This window comes from Pelodiscus sinensis, chromosome 1 (assembly GCF_049634645.1).
Source record: "Pelodiscus sinensis isolate JC-2024 chromosome 1, ASM4963464v1, whole genome shotgun sequence".
Lineage (NCBI taxonomy): Eukaryota > Metazoa > Chordata > Testudines > Trionychidae > Pelodiscus > Pelodiscus sinensis.
The window spans coordinates 290,369,373-290,390,745 of record NC_134711.1 but is presented as its reverse complement, the minus strand read 5'-3'; positions in this window follow the sequence as shown (position 1 = coordinate 290,390,745).

The window sequence follows — 21,373 nt, the reverse complement described above, 5'->3', positions numbered from 1 at the left end:
TCCAGCCCTTGTCAGGCTTCTGGGAGCTGGCAGACTGCTCCTGGGGAGCAGTGGAGGGCTGGCTGCCAGTGGCTTGCTGGCTCATGTTTTGGGACCACTGGGTCAGGGGCCCCAGAAAAGAGAAAAGAAGTGACAGACAATAACATCTCTCTCTATGCAAAGATCAGTTGTAACACTTCCCTCCCAGCACACAAGAACACTGGTCAAGCAATCGCAACTATTTTTAAAGCAAGGCATCTATCATTTGGTGCCAAGAAGAATTAGAGAATTAAAATCTGGGACTGTCCCAGTCATTAATATTTCCCAGTCTATTTGATGCAAGGAGTTGCTCACTACTCATTCTTTTGACAGCGAAACATGGATTTTGCAGGGATCAGAGATGTAATTAAAGTTGTTTTTCAATGGCAAATTAGGAGGTTTAACTAAATTAAGTTTTAATTAAAAAAATCTGCTTTCCATGGAAAAATTCAATTTTTTATCAAAAACTCAAACATGCAATATCCAAAAAGTATTTTTTTTCCTGAAAACTGAAAATTTCAAATCAAAATGTCACTACAGTGCCTCATGGGTGTTGTAGTTCAGATGCCTTATCTCCCCCTTCTCCTTTATGGGCTGAGCCACACTACTTCCATGATGCACTGTGGCAAGAGACCCCCTCAGACACTGTGATGTCAGCCAGAAGGTACACCCACGGGAGATATAGCCAGATGGAGAGCAGGGCCCAGGGAGAATGGGTACATGATGCACCCAAATGACAATTCCCATAGCATTTCTGAATCAAAAAACTTTCAGTTTCTGAAAATTCTGCCAGGTTATGATTTTTTCCACTGAAAAGTCAAACGGAAATAATTTTTTCCACACTAGCTCTAGATGTTATGGTAGAGCCACTACATATGTGATAAGCTGTTCATCATTCCCAACTTCCCCATTTTATTTATTTATTTATTTATATATATATATATATACACACACACACACACACACACACACACACACACACACTCTCTCCACTAATTCCCCCCTTTGCCTCAGTTCAGATTTACACCTCCAGCTGAACCATCACTGAGATCCCAGTAGCCAGTTTGGTTTGAAAGTGAAGTGAATTGCTTCACAGCTAGGATGTTGCTGCACTGCTAGTTCTTTCTTATAAACCCTGAGTTAGCAGGTCCCATCCTAGGATTAATTCTAGATCAGAGTCTTACATATTGTAGCACAGTTCTTTGCCTTTCCACCATAGGATTTTGCTTCTTATGCCAATCGTAATGTCACAAGTAATCTAATGTAGTTTAACTAGCCTTAAGTTTCCCTCAGATTATTTAGATTTCATGTGAATTTTAAAGATGCAAAGCAAAATTCTTCTGTCTGGTTTTATGTATGTATATTTAAAAAATGGAAAAAGGCTAGAATGGTTACAGTGTAAAAGTATGTAGGTCTGAGGCGTCAGGTGGTTAGAAAGCCATATTCATGTGTGTACAGACGTAATTCACTGTCACCACACTGTAGTTCAAAGTAGTAGGCTGGTACTAATTACTATGCTCTTAATGACTTCATCCATCAAACCATAATATGTTCTATAATTATACAGTGCAGCCATATGACAACCAAATGCGAGCCACCATTCCACAGGAGGCAGTTACACAGCAAAATTCCCTATTAATTGCAAGCAGAAAACTTATTACTTAGATTCTGTTACCTTCTATAAGGCAAAGTAGAGCCGAGAAATTTAATTTTTAGAAAGGGAGTGGGTTATTACAGTAACTTTTGCCTCTGAAAATCAGAGGCTTTTTTCCACTGAATAATCAACACTTTCTATATGGAGTAGGATGAGTCAACATTTGAGAGCCAACATTCAGGCCCCTTCAGAAGAAATATATTGAAGGCCTGATAGGGCCTTCATTCTCAGCCAGGGAGCATTATTGCAGAGTACAATGAAGGCCCCTGAAGGAATTCAGTCTCAGGCAGATAAAGTGGCTCAGGCAGCTCTTGGTTACACAGGAGGGACATGTTGTCTGTACCATTCTGGAAAGAAGAGGAGGCAGCAGCTGCTTTCCTCTGCACTCTCAAATTCAGCTAATGCAAAGGAGCAGGGTGGAGGGCTGATCCCCCAACATTTTCTGCAACTCCTTTGGAAAGGTCAACACCTACAGCAACTCAAATCCTCAGCTGCCTTTTCACTTCTTGAGCAACCTGGTGCATCACTTTAAAAATCTTTCTGCCCATCAAGTCCATTTGTTCTGAGCCCTTATCTTTGGAGTATACTTAAAGCTGCCCATTTGGGCTCATTTGTTGCCCGTGTTTATTACTGGAGAATCTGGGGCTTGATGGGAGTAAAAACCTTTAAATACCTGCACCAGAACAACGTAGTGCTTCTCCATGCACTTTGCTGCAGGTGGTACCAAAGCCAGGGTGCTCCAGAAGTCCTTAACAGGTTCAACAAGCAAATCATTAATAAGCAGGATGATTCTCCCAGGAGCAAACCAATGCAGGATACACGCTGTCTTATGGATTTCCTTCTGCAAGAGCTCCACTTGAATACCATGGGAAGCAACCTCATGCTGCAAAAAGTCTTAGTAAGCCTTGAAATTCTCCAGTAACAAAGGGGAGGAAGAGCCAAGCATCACAGAATCATTCAGGGACAAAGATGAAGCAGTTCACCATGCCAGAGCCACATCCTGTTGCAGGACTAACAAGCCTGGACAGGCCAATTGTCGAGGCTCCACAAAGGCAAGGCTCACTGGGGCCTAGGCTAGTGGTGAATCAACATCCCCACCACAGTCCTGGTCAGTAATTTTACTTACAAGCAAGATAAAGAGTGGAACATCCACAACAGAGGACTGTTCCATTGATTCCATGGAGGCCACTGGTGCGGCTACAGCAGTAAGTGCCTGGGCAGGGGTCCCCAATTCTTTGCTTCAGGGGTTAAAAGTGGAGCCTGTGTGAGCAGCCAGTCCCAACTTCTTCACAGCTCAGAAAGATGGGGGAGCTGGTGCCAATGGTGGCAACAGTTCCAATGGCACTAAGGACATCTCTGTTGTTTCTTGCACCGGAAGGAACATCGGTCCTGAAGTCGGCAGCAGTACCAATGCAAACGGATGGTGCCAAAGCGGAGGGCAGAGAGTGCTGCCACAGCAATACTGGCACTCCCAAAGTGCCAATGAGGTCTCTTACGCTGAGCCCAGCGCCAGCCCCACTGGCTGTGAAAGGGAAGCTTCAGGTTATAGTACTGATAAACTCACACATTCAGCAGCCCACTGAGCCCACATGGCTCTAAAAGATGTAACCCTGGCAAAGTCCTGGGCCAAGGGCAAGGTTGGGACTAAGGCAGAAGAGGTCTGTTGCTACTTGATAGGCCACCAATACAGAAACAGACAGTGCCAGCATCACCCTCTTTGGTGCCAGACTCAACAGAAACCCAGGAGCTGGAACCAGAGTCAGTGATGAAGGCTCTGTGCACGGTACTAGGGAGCAGGTGATGGAATCTATGCCATCCTATGCACCAGCATTCACCCTCTGCTGGTCTGTGCTCTTTTGGGGGTGGAGAAAAGGAGTCCCCACATGGCCTAGGGCAGCCTCAGTTGGTCTTATGAGACTCTATGCTCAGGGCACTCAATGGGGTCAACTCCTCCATTTCTTTAAAGAGGCATCAGCTCTAGCACACAAAACGACAGCACTCTCAGGGTATGTCTACACTACCCTCCTAGTTCGAACTAGGAGGGTAATGTAGGCATACCGCACTTGCAAATGAAGCCCGGGATTTGAATTTCCCGGGCTTCATTTGCATAAGCAGGGAGCCACCATGTTTAAAACCCCGCTCGTTCGAACCCCGTGCAGCGCAGCTACACGGGGCACGAACTAGGTAGTTCGAACTAGGCTTCCTAGTTCGAACTACCGTTACTCCTCATTCCACGAGGAGTACCAGTAGTTCGAACTAGGAAGCCTAGTTCGAACTACCTAGTTCGTGCCCCGTGTAGCCGCGCTGCACGGGGTTCGAACGAGCGGGGTTTTAAACATGGCGGCGCCCCGCTTATGCAAATGAAGCCCGGGAAATTCAAATCCCGGGCTTAATTTGCAAGTGCGGTATGCCCACATTACCCCGCTAGTTCGAACTAGCGGGGTAGTGTAGACATACCCTCAGAGCCTGAGGGACACCTCCAATCTGAGGAGGGCCTTGGTGCCAAAATAAGCCATATGGTCTGTTCAAGCAAGTGCTGCCTGTTTGGTGAATAATCTGCAAACCAAGTACTGCTCTTTGATGTGGGCTTCACCTAGGCACAGCAAGCACCACATGTGGGGACACAACGTACAATGTTTAAACCCTAATGAGGGTATAGCCTGGGGATGCTTAAATCACACCTAACAATTAGTCTAGCTAACATTAAACTGGGGACACTAATGGACAATACACAACTTGAAAAGTCACTAAAAGAGAGAGGGATTGTGAGGTGAAAAGCTCAGAGTTCTGATATCAACTGCAGGTGGTAAGAAGGAACTGAGGTAGGCTGGGATGGCAGCACCTCATGTAGCCATGGGAAGGGCTATAGCTATGTGGCATGGATGCCACCCTTCTATTGATAGTACCAGTATTCCCTGTAAATTGAGCAGCCACCCAGAAGAGATTCAAATGTCGCTCAGCTAATTAGCAGAGCGCCCCCCCAGTGCCTACAGCCACATCAGGAACACTGGATGCCACTAGGCAAAATTCTCCAGCTCCACTACACTGTGTACACACACACACACACACACACACAGAAGCAGAATACACAACTGCATCTATTCAAAGAACAAATAGCTACACATCCCAGGACTTGGCTTCCTTCTTATCCTTATGTAATATTTTCCCTTGGTCATATATGATTATACATCCTGATTTGGGGTATTCTAGTCTCCAGAATTCCAATGCCAAAATATTTCATGCCACGATGTTCTCTGTAAGAGTATGTCTAGACTACACGGCTCTGTCGACGGAGTCATGTAACTAGCTTACCCAGCATAGGCAAAGAAGTGGGGATTTAAATAATCCCTGCTTCTTTAAAATAAACAGGGCCACCGCGCTGATTGTCACAGCGTGGTAGTCTAGACGCGGATCGGTTGGCTGGGGGAAATCTCTGGAGGGGTAAGTATGCTCTTGCAGTGATCGCATCTAGCAGGGCACCGATGAATTCCAGCTCTTGAGTAGGGTGAAAAGTGGACTTTTGGTCATTGATGAGTAGTCCAAGGGTATGGAAGGTTCTCATAGTAATGTGGAGCATATCGAGCACTTCAGTACATGACTGGCCCTTCAGTAAGCAGTCGCCGAGGTAAGGGAATACGATCACTCCTTGTCGACAGAGGTGTGCCGCAACCACCGCCAGGATTTTTGAGAATATCCTGGGGGCAGTGGAGAGGCCAAAGGGTAAGACTTTGTATTGGGAGTGGTCCGTGCCAACTGAACCGTAGAAATCAATGTGCTGGATGGATAGTGACGTGAAAATACACGTCTTGGAGATCGAGGGCAGCAAACCAGTCGTCACGATCCAACACATGTACTATAGAAGCAAGGATCACCATTTTAAATCGTTGCTTTAGGAGAAACTTGTTCAATTTCTGGAGATTTAATATCAGTCGCCAACCGCCCAACTTTGAGTGAGAAAATAATGGGACTAGAAGCTCCTGCCTTTGAACTTGTCTGGGACTGGTTCTACTGCACCCATAGAGAGTAGGTGGTCGACTTCAGTGTGTAGCAAGGCCTCGTGAGATGGGTCCCTGACGAAGGACAGGATGGGAGGGTGGGGGTGGGAAGGGGAAGTATGGTGAGGAAGGGTATGGAGTATCCGGACTGAACTATCTCCAACACCCACTTGTCTGTGGTGATTGAGGCCCATTGGTGGTGAAAGGGTCTCAGGCGGTGATGGAACAGGTGAGTGTGGTTACTTGTGTCAATGTAAAGCACTGTCTGTGTACCCTCAACCGAGGCATCAAACTTGCTGTTTGTTGTTCAGTGGGGTCTGGGTACGGATCCCCTGGTTTCAATGCCTCTGAGGCCGTGGACCGGACCACTGTATCTGCTACATCCATTGCTATCTGGAGCACTGTTCTTGCTGAGGTGTAGTCCTCCTGCATGACTGCTTTTAATATGGGTCTTTTTTACTCCAGTAGGTGATCCAAAAGTGGCACCAGCTTTGTAAAATTATCAAAGATGTGATTGGAGAAATGTACAGTGTAATTAGCTATCCTGAGCATGAGTGTTGTGGTTGTATATGCTTTTCTGCCCAATAAATCAAGCCTTTTTGTGTCTTTGTCGGAAGAAGCATGTCTGTACTGTGGCATTTTTTATCTTTGCTGGGCCACATCCATCACTAAAGAGTTGGGCTGGGGATGGGTAGAGGAACTCCATCCCTTTAGGCAGCACAAAATACTTTTTGTTGGCTTTCTTTCTGGTAGGTGGTACCGAGGCCAGGGTTTGCCAGATTTCTTCGGCAACCTCAAGTATGGTCTCATCTAGGGGTATGGCTGGTTTTGATCTATGTTGGGGCTGGAGATTCTTGAGGAGGAGATGTTGTTGCTCCTTCATTTCATCCAGCTGTATCTCTTGGCTTACTGCTACCCTTTTACAGAGCTCCTGGAATTGACGGAGGTCGTCAGATGGAGAGATAGCTCCAGGGATGACGGCCTCATCCGGGGAAAAAGAAAAATGGTCAGTAGGGGATACTTCCGGTGGTTGCTCCTCGGAAGCAGAAAGTTGCATGTCATCTGGCTCCGATGGATGGCTGCCCGGTTGGAGTGGGACGGGCTGGGGTTGGAGAGTGTCTGCACGATGCGCAGTCACAGTATGATCTTCCATAAGACCTGGATCTATAGTTGTATGAATGCCTGAGGGGAGTAATGACGGTAATGGTCATCATGGTAGTAGAGTCTGTCAAGTGGTGATCACCTGCAGAATAAGTATGCCAAGCATGGTCCCAATGCCTTGTGCGAGGTGAACGTGGAGAGCGGGAACAAACATATGAGGCTCTGGAGGATGCCAGAGACATGGAGAAGCAGTGGTGATGGTCCCTGTGCACAGCTAGGAATATAGAGGGCAGCCTGTGATGTGGAGAGTACGAGGACAGGTGCAGGCTCGCACCGTGAGATCTCAGGGACCGCAGTGCCGGTGGGGAAGGCGATGGTGCCAATGAGAATACTAATGACCGTGGAGTGAGAAAGGCTTGAGTGCCGAGGGGAAACTCAAATCCGGGTCATTTGCATCACATGCAGAGTTGGTACCGGCGGTGGTGGTAGAGCGGAGCTCAGTGCCGAGCCCCGTGCCGAAGCTGAAGCTGGCACCGGTGGTGAAGTTGGCACTGCTGGTGCCAATGACGAACTTGGTGTGAAGGAATCCTTCAGTGCCGGAGGTTTATTGGTGGACGGTGCCAAGGTAGACCTAGGTTCCATTGTTGGCGCCGCTTCCATCCATCTTTTCGTTTGGTGCCACGCAGGTTTTTAAATGCAGCTTTGCAGTGCCTGAGGTACCAGGCTTACCTCCTGTACTGACTCTGCTCTGCGACATAGCAGATAGATAGAGACCTGGTTGGGGACGCCCTCGGTCTTTTGTGCAGAACAGTCATAGGAGATGAGGTCCTATGCTTCAGAGGCAAGTCTGAGGAGGCTGAGAGCTCAGAGCCCACTGGCTGGAGGGTTTTGTCAAATAAGATCATCCGGAGCCTCATTTCTCTGTCCCATTGGGCCCTTGCGGTCAACTTCGTGCAGTGTGGGCACTTTTGTGGGACATGAGTTTCACTGAGGCAGCAGATGCATGAGGAGTGGCCGTCGGATGCAGGCATTGCCTCCTGCCAAGTGCCGCCCTTCTTAAAGCCAGGTGAAGCCAACATTTTGAATCTTTAAGTTTTTTGGAGTTTAAGTTTTCGAACAGGGGTTCAACTATGTATGTATATCTTGTGTATAACTATTTACAGTGATAACTATGCAACCATAGGGAAGGGTGTAGGAACTTATAATGGGAAGAACAGTAACTATTAACAAGAACAATCTCATGATTGAAGCGGTAAAGGAGGGAAGTTGAGGAGACCAGTCCACTCTGGCTGCAGCCTGAGGCGGTTTCAAGGAACTGGAGGGGGCTGGACCGCACAAAAGAGTGCGAAGGCCATGAGACACCACCATGCATGCATGGTCCAGCCGAGTACTGCTAGGGGAAAAATCTCCATTCTGCGGTGCACGGGCCAGCCCAGCACCTGTGGTGGAGCATCCACGGGGACATCACTCGAAGAACTACTTCGCTTCTTCTTATCCTATGGTTACTTAGTTGTGTTAGACTCTTACAAGGAGTTTTGTCAAAGGATTAAATTAATTATGTCAGCTGGTCTTGTCAACAAAAGAGTAGCTATCACAGTATATGGTAAGTTGAGACACAAGGTAAAAAGGAATTTGCAAATTCTAAAGGAGTCAGAATGGTCGAATGGACACAGGGAGCTGCACCTTAAGGCTGTGTAGGGACCAGCTCATCCACCATTATGTAGGAACATTCTAGGCTTCAAACCTATATAGTGCAGGAGCAGAGTGCTGTGTCTATAACAGCATGGCCACAAGTTATTTCTGCAGGACAAAAGGCAGCAAAGAACGTGACCAGAACATTGCTGTATGATGGCCAGTTTGTTATAGCCTGGTAGCAGGAGTAATGCCTGGGTAACCCTTTGGCAAGACAGAAATCATGCTTAAAAAGCATGTTCTCAGACAAGCTCATTCTCTGCTCATATCCTGCCCCTGTTTTCACACTCCAGATTTAAAAGTCAGAGTAAATGCAGAGAGGGTTGGGGACGCACTATTTCCTTAGTGTAGAGGCCTCCACTTAGCACATAACTTTACTCAACCAACATCAGTGTGTGTTCTCTCTATACTTAGCACCTGGGTGGCCACTCAGAAAAATTCAAATGCTTCCCAGCTGATTAGCAGAATGCCCACTGTACCTGGAGCGAACAGCCTGTGTTTCTACTGGTGATTCACATCCACACATGCCTTGGTGCACATAACAAAATGTTTTCCACCCATGGGTGGAAAACTTAGAGGGAACAATGGTTGGCACTTATTTGCAGCAACCTTGCATAACCAAATGAACATTTTTCAAAGTCTGGCAGGATTAAGACATTTGATATCAAAGATGAGCATCAGGGTCAATCCACCTATTAGTAATAGTTTGTATTATGTAATGTTTTTTCTTGTAATTCCTTGTCACTTTATTTAAAAATGCATTGCATTGTTGCCAACTTTGGCAATTGGTTCTAGATGTGAATTACCTTCTTCCTAAAGGAATTTCTTCTGAATACCCTCAGAAACCAGTCTTTTCTCAGCTCCATTTTGTTGGTGCTCTCTTGATGTAGACAGTCTGTTTACCTATTGAACAGTTTTGCACCATCTGCTGCTGTCTCTTCTCGGAATCCTATGTGCTTTGGTTACATCTTCTCTGAATCTCTTGCTTTCTAATGAATAGTTACAAAACATCAGCAAAAAAAAAAAAAAGGAACCTCTTTGAACACTGTCCATGTAGGTAAAGATCTATTACTGCACAGTCTCAGAAATAACAAACCCAAACGACAAGTGTAGCAGGGTTCTGGGAGAGGGGGTTTGTGTGAACTAACCCATATTCACAAACAAAGCAGCATGCTGAATTCCTTGGAACATCTGCCCTATAGCATGGTTTCACACTGGAGTGTAGGAGACAAAAATAGTAGAAGAGTAGACAATGGTTGAAAAAAGTATTGAGACAGAATATGAGAAGGGATAACTGGAAAAAATTACCTCAGCGGGGAATTCCTGGATGTGTCACATCTTAAATCATTGTGGCATTTGCCAGATCCACATAATCACAGCAGTGTAAGGGTAGTACTCAAAGGGGGGTGGGGGAAAAGATGGAATGTAAGAGACAAATGACAAAGTCATTATTATCCACATTACCATCAAACATGAGGGAGTGCCTACTGTCTGTTACTGGCCACAAAAGGGCTTCAGCACCTGAAAAATCTGGATTTCCCTTCCCTAGTATCCATCTCACTTCCATCTAGCCCCAAGATACATTAACGCAAGTATTCTCACTTACACTCAGAGGGATCTTCTTTGTTTTTCAGAAAGAATATCACAAGTCAGAGGGTTACTGCAGTAATAAACACACCTGATTCTCATTTACACACTCTGGCTGGGTAAAGGGGACTTAAAACAGATAAAAAAAGTTATGGCACCCATTTTAAGTCCCTTTATACTGCTAGAGTGTATATGTGGGCCTTATTGTAAAGAAGAATCAAGCTGTAAAATATCCTTATCACTACAGGATCTGCATCTCACCATGCTGATCTCATTTTCATTGGGAAGGTTGCATGGAAGGAGGCAGCATCACAGCTGGGTAGCATGGGCTGACACCACTTTTACAGACAGCCATTAAAACAGTTACATGTATATGTGCTGTAGAGTGATTAGAGACAGGCAAAGCTGGGGGCAGAACACCAGAACCTACACCCACCAGCTCTACTTTCAACCCATCCCAAAGGGGTGCCAGAGTCAGGATCCACTCAGTTACATATGAGGAAGTGCATCAGCTTCACCCTTCCTTCTGGGTTGGACTGCCAGAATCAGCAATTTGTCAGCCATTTCGCTGTGGTTGCCTTTACAGGATTTTGGCAGCAAATTCTTGTTTCATCCTAACCAGCTTACCGGGGAAAATTTCACACCTTACAGTAGGCCAGAACAAGGCCTTGAGGGCGGAAGTCAGACTTACTTGGGGCACAGACCTTGTATTATCCTTCTGCATGGGAGCAAATTTCATCCTGAGGGAGGGGCTGAGCACCTGCAACTAGCTTAAAAGGAGTTACAGGTGGTGCTTAGCACATCTTAGGGTGGCCTATTATACATAGTGTTAAAAGACAGTCAGCAAGATTGAGAGCACCAAAACACTGTGCACCCTTGCAAGCTCATTTCTTGGAGGTGGACTGGATCATCCTATCAGCGACTGAGTGATTGTTTTTTTCCAGGAGAAAATTAATTCCTGTATCTCCCCTCTCTGCCAGCCTCCTGCTACTAGTGCCAGGATTAGTGCCTTGTTCATGCTACTCAGGCAATGTCTACACTACAGTGCTCTATCGGGAAAAGGTATGCAAATTGCACTCCGAAATTTGCGTACCTTTTTCTGATAGTTTTTTTGGAAGAAGCTTTTCCAAAATTTGGCCTGTCTACACTGGGCCAAATTTTGGAAAAACTTCCTCTTTCAGAAGTGCCCTTCTTCCTCATGGGAAGAGGAAGACAGGGCTTCTGAAAGAATGTGTCCACTCTTCTGCAAAAAAAGCGTTCCCTGGACACAGCAGAGTTTTTCCGGGATATCTCCATAGTGTAGACATAGCCTTTAACATGCTGGACAGAAAACTATGGGATATTGTAGCATCATGTGATTTCTTTTGTTTCCAACAACCCTTATCCAATGAACAGCCAAATACACACAGGACGACCTTGAAATGGAACAATTCATCTGCTATTAAAAGGCTGCTTCACAGTCAGACAATACACAGAATTCATATTTCTTGGCTCAAAAATAATGGGAAAATATCCAAGGCCGTATCTTCTCTAACGTAATAGGCCAAAGAGCAGATGACACATCAGTGATTTTAGGAGGAAACTTGGCAATTTGTAACCAGGTCTAACAAAAGAGAAAATTAAAACATTCTAGAGAAGTCATATGAAGCTTGCAGTGATGCTCACCAACTTGAAAGAGGGACAATTTTTGTCCCAGTATTGAAAAATTGAAAGCACTTCTCAGCTAGTGGACTTTAGCCAAGCCGGCCTTCTTCATCAGGATACATATACATCATCAAGATAAAGATTATTAGACTGCATGTAGTGTTACTTAGAAATCAGGTAGTATGACTAGGCATATTAAAGTCTTTAATAAAATAAATAAATCAATACCTAGCACTCTGTATCAATAAGCCTCAAAGTGCTTTAAATAAAAAAAATAAAAAAAAAATTCTAAAATATTTAGCCGGTTTTTGGGTATCATTTTAACTTGGGACTTATTTAAAATTTACTAGACAGGAACTCACAGTTGTGTCAATAAACAACATGTTGCAACCAAAAATGGTTAGGTATTCAATGAACACATGCACACAAAATGCTGGATGGGCTCTCCCCTCGCCCCCCCCACACACACAAAGCTGGATGACAAGTTTCAGAGAGGTAGCCGCATTAGTCTGTTTCCGCAAAAACCATGAGGAGTCAGCTCAAAGACAAGCAAGTTTACTTTCTGCATAATGGACTGAAATGCTAAGTATATATGCAAGGCAACATGTACAGATATTCATATTCATGTCATGGTCATCAAAATTTGTTTTAGAAGCTGCAAAATGTTAACAATCCAGGGAAAAAATCATCAAAAGCAGCAACAGGTTTCTAATTATTAAAAATCTGCATTCAGGAAACTCCTGGGAGAGAAGCTATGTGTACATAGATCTTTAGATAAAGAGATAATAGGTTATGCAAGTTTTGCATGAACTTCTGTTTATCTATATTTGTTCTATTGCATTTCTTCAGTCATTTTGTGGTCAGTGTCATTTATACACTTTCATCCAAATACTGCCACATAGCTCATCTGCTTATTTTACTCCATTAACTTACATTCATTCTAAAAGTTAAAGGAGACCAGTGCATACCAGAAGCCAGCAGTGTCTCTCTCAAGCTATCAGTGCGCTGGAGAAATATTTAAATGATTAAGAAAAAGAAGCATTGTAAACTAGTGTGCAGATTAATTGGTTTGCCAACTTTCTAATCACAGAAAATCAAATACCCTGCCCTGCCCCTGTCCTGAGACCCTACCTCTTCTCTGAAGCCCCACACCCTACTCGCTTTCTGTCACTCACTCTCACACACCCTCACTCACTCTCTTTCACCAGGCTTGGACAGAGGGTTAGGTGCAAGAGGGGTGAGGGCTCCATCTGTGGGTGCAGACTCAGGGTTTGGAGGTGTAGGAGGGAGCTCCAGGCTGGAGCTCAGGGGTTTGGAGTGTGGGAGGGGCCTCTGGGCTGCGTGTGCAGGTTCAAGGGTGGAGTTAGAAATGGAGGGACTTTGGAGTGCAGCAGGGGCTCCAGGCTGGGGCAGGAGGTGCAGGCTCTGGCTGGGAGTTTAGGCTCTGGGCTGGAACCAGGAATTCAGGGTTTGGGATGCACAGGAAAACAGGAGAGCACACAGCACTTACCTTAGGTGGTTTCTAGGAAATGGCCAGCATGTCCCTCTACCTCCTGTGCTGCACCCACCCACAGATACCACTTCTGCAGCCCCCTTTGGCTGCAGTTCCCAGCCAATGAGAGCTGCAGAACTAGCACTGGACCTTGTAAATGCCCCTACATCTAGGAGCTGGGGAGGGGGGATGTCACCACTTCCGTGGAGTCAAGTAAAGGGCCTGTTTGCACCAACAACCAGACTTTTAGCTGCTGATGAGAGACACCAGGGTCCCTTTCTGATCAAGAGGTCTGGAAAAAAAAACAGACAGCTGACAATCCTAGTCAGGGCTGCCCAATAAATCTCACCTGCTGATATTTCAGTCCACAATGCTTAATCAGAAGAAGAAATAAAGGCTCTAAATAATACAATACACTTAGGAACTTTTCCTGCTTTCCACAGCTGGGTGGAGACCCACATAGCCTTCCCCTTCTCAGTCTCTGAGATAGGAAGAATCTAAAGTCAAGGAAGGATCCTGCAGGGGCCTATTTGCTTCCCTTGCCTACAAAGCACAAGTTTTATTTCCAATTTCCACTTGGTCACATGATTAGAGGAAAGCATTACACCTGTAGCTAGTGCTTCCAGTTGTTAAAGGCCCAAGGACCATAACAGGCATACTGAAGGGAAGGCAATAATGGGTATACTTTAGAAAATCATTCTTTGTGGAGATTAAGACCATAGAGAAACGCACTGTCCAATGGATAGAGCACCAAACTGGGAGTCAGAAGGCCTGGACTCCGCCATTAACTTAAAATGTGATCTTTACAACACTTAAACTATGTGCATCAATTTCCTCATCTAGAAAGATCATAATTTAACCAACCCTTTTTAAATCTTTAAAATGAAAGGTGATATGAGTGATGATTCATTTCCCAATCAACCTGTGCTTCTCTCTGCACAGTCCATTTAAAATTAACACATTCAATAGACTGTTTTAGTGAGTCACTAGGGAACTAGGCACATAACCCCACTATTCTGTATTGTAATGCTTCAGAAAGAAAGAGGGGATTTTTTTCTGACTCAGATTCTTTTGAAAGAACACCAGCAGGGAATGGAGGGGAGGGGAACTGAGATAGAAAGTGATCACAGCATGAATATGTCCTTTTTAATAAAATGAAAAAATAGCATGAGAACATTTAGGTAATTCAAGGCTCTCATCAACTGCAAGGTTTGAAACAACATAAATAAGAGGGTCAATCTGCTTTGATAGTACTAAAAAAAACTAAGTACAATAGCAAACTTTTTTTCATATTTATTAGGACTGACCTGCTCTCATATTCAGTTCTCAGATGGAATTTATTTCTGATGGATCTTAATTCTTGCTCTTTGTACTTTACATGCATAGCACCTAAATGAGATATTGTACATTTAGATTAAAGTCTAGTGCATGCCAAGTGACTTCAGAAGCAGCAACTAGGAATCTTTCAAGTTTGTTCTCTCTCTTTTTACTAATTCTGTTCTCATCTCCTCCCCGAGCATATTTCCTGTTTCCTCATCCTGTAATAGTTATGTACATTTGAGTGGTGGATCAAACACCTTCAGAGCTGTTATTGTCAAGTTTTATTAACATTTCCCACATTGTTTCCTGTTTTCATACTGATGTCTCCGCCAAAAAAAAGTCCAAATCAGTGAGCAGTCTGCCAGTTCAATACCTACTCCAAATTGCTAGGAGATAATGAACTGTATATAGCACTATCCAACTCAAAGGAGATTAAAGATTGTACAAAAATAATTTAATCTACCAGTGAAGTGCAGAGACTACTGATGTGAAATGCAGCAATATTGTGCAAGGGACAGGGAGTAATATTATCCAAGGAAGGCGTCAAAGGGCTCGTCCCCCTCGGCTTCGTCACAAAGTTCAGGTCCCTCTATCAGGGGATATACGGCTCTTGCGGCCTAATAGCAAAGTTCCTGCCCCTCTCCCAGGGTACATACAGCCCTTGAAGCCTAGTCACCAGAAAAACCTCCCCCAGCCAGGGGATTGATTGTCCAGGGCAGGGAAAAGGGTGGTAGGGGGACCTGGGCCCTCCCTCTCCACCAGGTCCCAGCCCAGGACCCTTTAGGCAGAGACTATTGCTCCTGCCTGCTCAGCGGGGAATCCAGCCAATACACACCGAGCACGCTATCAGTCCTTTGCCCTGGGCTGCTTCCTACCACACCCTGGTACCCCATAGTCTGCTGGCCTCCCAGACTGGTCCTTACCAGGGCTGGTGCTGGGGCTGCAGGCACTCCTGCCTCCCAGGGGTTGGCGGCTGCTGGCTCTGCTCCAGGGTCAGCTACAGACAGCGACTCAGGTCTCAGCTGCTGCAGAAACACCAGTGCAGCCTGACCTACTCCTTCCCCCTGCGGCCTCCCCTGCTGTGGGGCTCTCTCTGCCTTTATACTCTGGCTCTGCGGTGCAGCATTACCCAGCAGAGCAGGGTGGGCTGGGCCTTTTCAGCCAGCTAGGCCTGGGCTACTCCCTGCCCTTCAGTGCAGGGCCTGTCTGCCCCGTCACAGAAGGATATTTTATCTTTTTGAAAATGTAGGGAGAATTTGTATCGGCAGAATGGAATTGCCCTACCTGGAAGCTGAATAAAGGTACTTGCAAAAGTGCTATATTTTTCCTTACGACTGCAGGAACTCAGAACATACCCCTGCTATGTATGGGTTTCAGTCACCGAAATGTAAGTTGGCCAAGAGAAGGGTATGGAGATAGGGTTGCCAGGTGTCCGGTATTCACCCGGCCAGTCTGGTATTTTCGCCTCCTGTCCGGTAAAAAAAAATTCAGAGAATACCGGACACCTGAGATATCTGGTATTTTCTGAATTTTTCCCCAGCCAGGAGGCAAAAATGCCGGGCACCTGGCAACCCTACAAACAGAAACACAAACACTCAGTGCCCAGCCACCGCCCTAACCCCCAACACTCCCAGCCTCCTGACCCTATGCAAGGCTGCCAGCCAAAAGACTGAGAGAGGGTTTTTTTGCTCAACAACTTTGGCCTTCCCTCCCTCCCTTTTTTCCCCCCCTTCAACAGATTTTTTTACTGGTGGTTTTTTTGGGGGGAGGGAGGTGTTCGGCATTTTTGTTTCAACCATCTGGCAACACTATATGGAGAAGCAGACATCAGTGCTGGAAGAGAAACGCATGAGGCAACCCCAAGAAGAAGGAGAAGATGAGGCACAAGAAGCAAGATAGAATACAGCCATACTGAGGGAAGGGGAAAGAAGAGCCAGATGGAATGGGCCCTAAGAAGGAAAACTGTGTGAAGCAGGTATCATGTTGGGTTAGAAACAAATATTGTCACCACAGCTAGAGGGTCAGATGGAAAGAGAGGTCACCAAATGAGAGAGCCGTGATAGAAAGCTATATAAACTTGTTAGGGAGACTGCCTGCAGCAGCCTAAATCTAGTGACATTCAGGGCTTAATACAAAAACGTGTTCATTTTATTTATCATTTATTAACTGGTTTTGATATATTTTAATCTATATAATAAAAGCACGTTGCTTTCATAACTGTAGGCACTAAAGAGACTAGTAAGATGTAACAATTGTAATAATCACAGGAAGGTACATATCCTTAGACCCATAATGCCATACAGGAAACTGAGGCAGGGACAAGTGATAATCCAAGGTCACAGAATCTGTCAATGGAAGAGCTGGGAATAAAGATTTGATGTCCTGACTCCCTTACATAAGCCTTTCTACTGGACCATGCTGCTTCCTCCTTTTTATTGTGTAATCTGTCTCATAAAAATATTTCTTTACTGTAATATGAATTGTGTGACAGTAGGAGGGAGAAGAAAATGCTTTGAGTCAGCCTGCTGTGTTAAAACTAGATGCACCATTGATACATATTTAGAACATGGCAATGACTAAAAGCTGTTTCAAGCCCACACTCTCCCACAAAGCACCACTGCAGGGATTAAAGAAGAGAAGTAGCTTTTAAATGGTTTGAGACTTAAAAGAAAAGAAAAACACAATAATCTGATTTCATCTTAAATGTTTCTATGTCACTACCCAAAAGTCTGTGTTAAAAGGGGAACTGAGAACTTTGTTTTTCACTATTCTGTTATCTTGTGGTGTTTGCTAGCTCTGTTACTTTACAGGATACAGTATACTCTACTGTATTCAAAGTGACAATGCTCCCAGCCCCATATAAACCACTGTGTGCTGCAACATGGTTCTTGGTGACATAAAACAAATGTTTTCATTTTAAAGATTAGCTGATTAAAGATCAGTATCTGAGAGCTAAGAAAACACTACTTGGCAGATAAGCTCCCCATTTTAATAAGTTAAAAAAAGTTTTGTGAAGCCCACCAGTCTCAGGACAATTATTTGCTAGTACTTTAGAAAGTACTCCTGCTCATATTTGGTCACAAAGTTGGCATGAAGCTGAAAAGCAGTTAGGGAGGCAGCAGTGTTATGAAAGCAGAATTTGCCCCAAGGACTTTGTTTCTTTTGCCTTCCTGTTCCTGTCCAAAAAATACCATTCTGGCTTCCATGTAAAGGCCCATTCTCTGGTCTTTCAGTACATAAAATATCTTGAAGTTACAACATTGACAGACCCCAGCATTCAAAATTCATAGATGAGACACCAAAAATTATGAGATTAAAAATAAGTGGGAGGAGGGAGGTATTTACTTTCTGGGTTTTGAGCTTGTATGTAGAGGATTGTGTCATCAAGTTCCATTCTTCAGCCATGAGGGCTGGAGGAAGCTTGTTGATTTTCAAGAGGAAAGATTCCTATGTAATCACTAGCTGGGGTTTTAAGAAAACCTTAAATATTTCTAGACTCATGATAAAATTGGGAAAGTTGCCAATATTTATCTGGAATTCCGTGAAAAGCATAAAGGGCTAGATCTGAACAAGATGAGACAAAATTAAGGCACAGGATGTGAATGCCCCCTGAGCAGCTTTCCGGGGGTAAAAAAGGTTTGCAAGAATCTTTTCATTCCTTGTGCCATTCACAAAACCTGCCCCTGGATTCTCTACCGGTTGAAATTCCTCATTTCCTCCTCACCAACCGGGAAACAGGACCCTGAAATAGTGGTAAGAAGAGATGGGAGAGATGAAAACATCAAGCAGGGAGGTGGACTATTTTACTCAGCGCATAGTCATTCTGTGGAACTCCTTACCAGAGGATGTGGTGAAGGCTAGGACTTTAACAGGGTTCAAAAACGAGCTAGATCGATTCATGGAGGTTAAGTCTATCAATGGCTGTTAGCCAGAATGGGTAGGAATGGTGTCCCTAGCCTCTGTTTCTCTGGAGGCGAGTGACAGGGGAGAGATCACATGAGGATTACCTATTGTGTTCCCTCCCTCTGGGGCATCTGGTATTGGCCACTGTCGGCAGACAGGATACTGGGCTGCATGGACCATTGGTCTGACCCAGTATGGCTGTTCTTAAGGACACTGTGATGACTCTCCCTCTTCTCTTCCATTCCAGCCTGCTGAGCAGGGTCAGCACACTGGAAGTAGTAAATGATGGGGCAGATTGTGCCCTTTCCATGTATAGGCAGTCCCCGAGTTATGCGGATCCGACTTATGTTGGATCTGCAGTTACAAACGGGGCTTTTCTCGCCCCGGAGGACGGGAGCGGCGGGTCGCCCAGATGCACCGCGGTCCGCCGCCCCCATCCTCCGGGGCGAGAAAAGCTGCTCCCCGTCTCCCTGGTCTGCAGGGAGACGGGGAGCAAAGCCTTGGAGCACGCCTGCAGCGGGACAGCCCGGGCGCACTTGGGCTGTCCCTCTGCGGGCATGCTCTGCGGCTTTGCTCCCCGTCTCACTGGTCTGACCAGCAGACCAGGGAGATGGGGAGCAAAGCCTCGGAGCACGCCAGCAGTGGGACAGCCGCGGCGCGCCTGGACTGTCCCGCTGCCCGCATGCTCTGCGGCTTTGCTCCGCGTCTCCCAGGTCAGCAGACCAGGGAGACGGAGCAAAGCCATGGAGGATTTGGGCGGTCCCGCCACCCCTGTCTCCCTGGTCTGCTGGGGGGGGGGTGCAGCTAGTGCCTCCCCCCCAGCAGACCAGGCTTTTCTTGCCTACCCCTGGGGTAGAGCAGCTGGGGGCTGCCGGGTTGGTCCCGCAGCACTGCTCCGGACCAACCCGGCAGCACCCCAGCTGCTCTGCCCCAGGCGTCCCCAAGTCAGCCGCTGCTGAAACTGACCAGCAGCTGACTACAGAAAACCCAGGCAGAGTTGCTCTGCCCCAGGCTTCCTGGAATCAGCCGCTGATCAGTTTCAGCCGCAGCTGACTTGGGGACGCCTGGGTTTCTTAAGTTGAATCTGTATGTAAGTCAGAACTGGCATCCAGATTCAGCCGTGATTGAAACTGATCAGTTTCAGCAGCGGCTGACGCCAGTTCCGACTTACATACTGATTCAACTTAAAAACAAACCTACAGTCCCTATCTTTTATGTAACCCGGGGACTGCCTGTATACTAAGAAGCAAAGGAGATTTGGAATCAGGGAGGCACAATGTGTATTGCAGAGAGCTGCTCTCACCACAGTTCCAGATAACATACAATAACATACGGAAAATTCTTCAGGAAGGACAAACTATCGTGGTAGACAGTAACTTACAACGTTTAAGATCAGAAACAGTATTATCGGCTGAACCCTCCCCTCCACTCTTAGGGCACATTTACACAGCTGGGCTAAACCTGAAATAAGCTACATAACTTCAGCTACATCAACTGCTTATTTCAGCTTTTGGCACTGACACTCTTCCTCCAACTTCCATTATTCCTTGAGGGTATGTCTACACTGCAGTGTTATTTCAAAATATCTTATTTTGAAATAGCTTATTTCGAAATAACATGTTTACACGCAGAATGCATTTTGAAATAGCTCGTCCACACTGAGTGGACTTTGAATTGCCGGAACCGATTCCAGTAGGGCTCCAGGACAGGACTTACTACGTGGGGCTGCTGCTTGAGGCTATCTCAGGTCTGTGCTTAAAGAGACCCCCCCTCCCTCCCCGGACAGCCAGTTCTCAGGTTTCCCTACTTGCTTGTCTACCTCAATGAGGGACAGCAAAGCATTTTGTCTCTGCGTACTCTGATTGCCCTCACTCGGGACACCACAGCACTCGGCAACATGGAGCCAAAGCTGCCTCTGGACACTCTCGTGCTTCTCTTGGATGCGTTGCTGCGAGCCTGGCTGCACTTTCTGCAGGTTGCCATCTGGGAGGTCCATCGGGGTGCTGTCAGTATCCAGGAGGCCCTGAGGGGAAGCGTCCACCCTGAGGAGCACTAAGAGCCTCCCTGGTCTGCCCCACTGGGGGCTTGTACATCATTCCTCCCTCATGTCCTTCCAATTACACTTCCCTAACCCTCCTTCCTGATGTCAAATAAAATACATGTATTTTCATGAACACAAACTCTCTTTATTTAACAAAACTGGGGGAGGGGAATGAAACTCTCGGGATACTGGGAAAAGGAGGTGAGAGAAGGGAAGAGAGTGGGTGGGAGAGGGGAGAGGGTAACCTGGGAGGAGGGAGCTGGAAGGGGGAAGAAGGGAGAGGGGAAGCTCAGAGCCCAGGATTGAGAGTCTCGATGGACCAACTTGATTTTCATGCAAACCTGTTCCTGGGTTCGCATGTGGCCTGTGGTGGCCAGGCTGGCAGTTATCCTGCCATAGACAGCCACATTCCTCCAACTAGTGTGGAGATCATGGACATTGGGGGCATCCCCCCCAAACTTGAATAAGGTCCATGATCTCTACCCTGGACCAGAAAGGTGCCCACCTTCTCCAGGCCCTGGCAGGCTCCTGGGAGCTGACAGACTGCTGCTGGGGAGCGGTGGAGGGCTGGCTGCCAGTGGCTTGCTGGCTCGTGTTTTGGTGCTACGGGGTTAGGGCAGTGACTACTGGCTCTGGGCTGGCAGGCTTGTACCTGGCACAGAGTCTACCCCTTTAAGGGCTCCGGGGATGGGGGGGAGGGAGAGAAGTGTTCTTGGTTGAGGCTAGAGTGGCCACCAGGGCACCCTGGGAAGGCTGGAGGCCCCCTATTTCGAAATAAGTGTCTACACAGCACTTTTGAAATAGCTATTTTGAATTTGGCATTATTCCTCTTAGAATGGGGTTTACCAAATTCGAAATAAGCGCTTCACTATTCACTATATAAAAAATTCCTAACTGTCAGGGTGGTCAAATATTGGAATAAATTG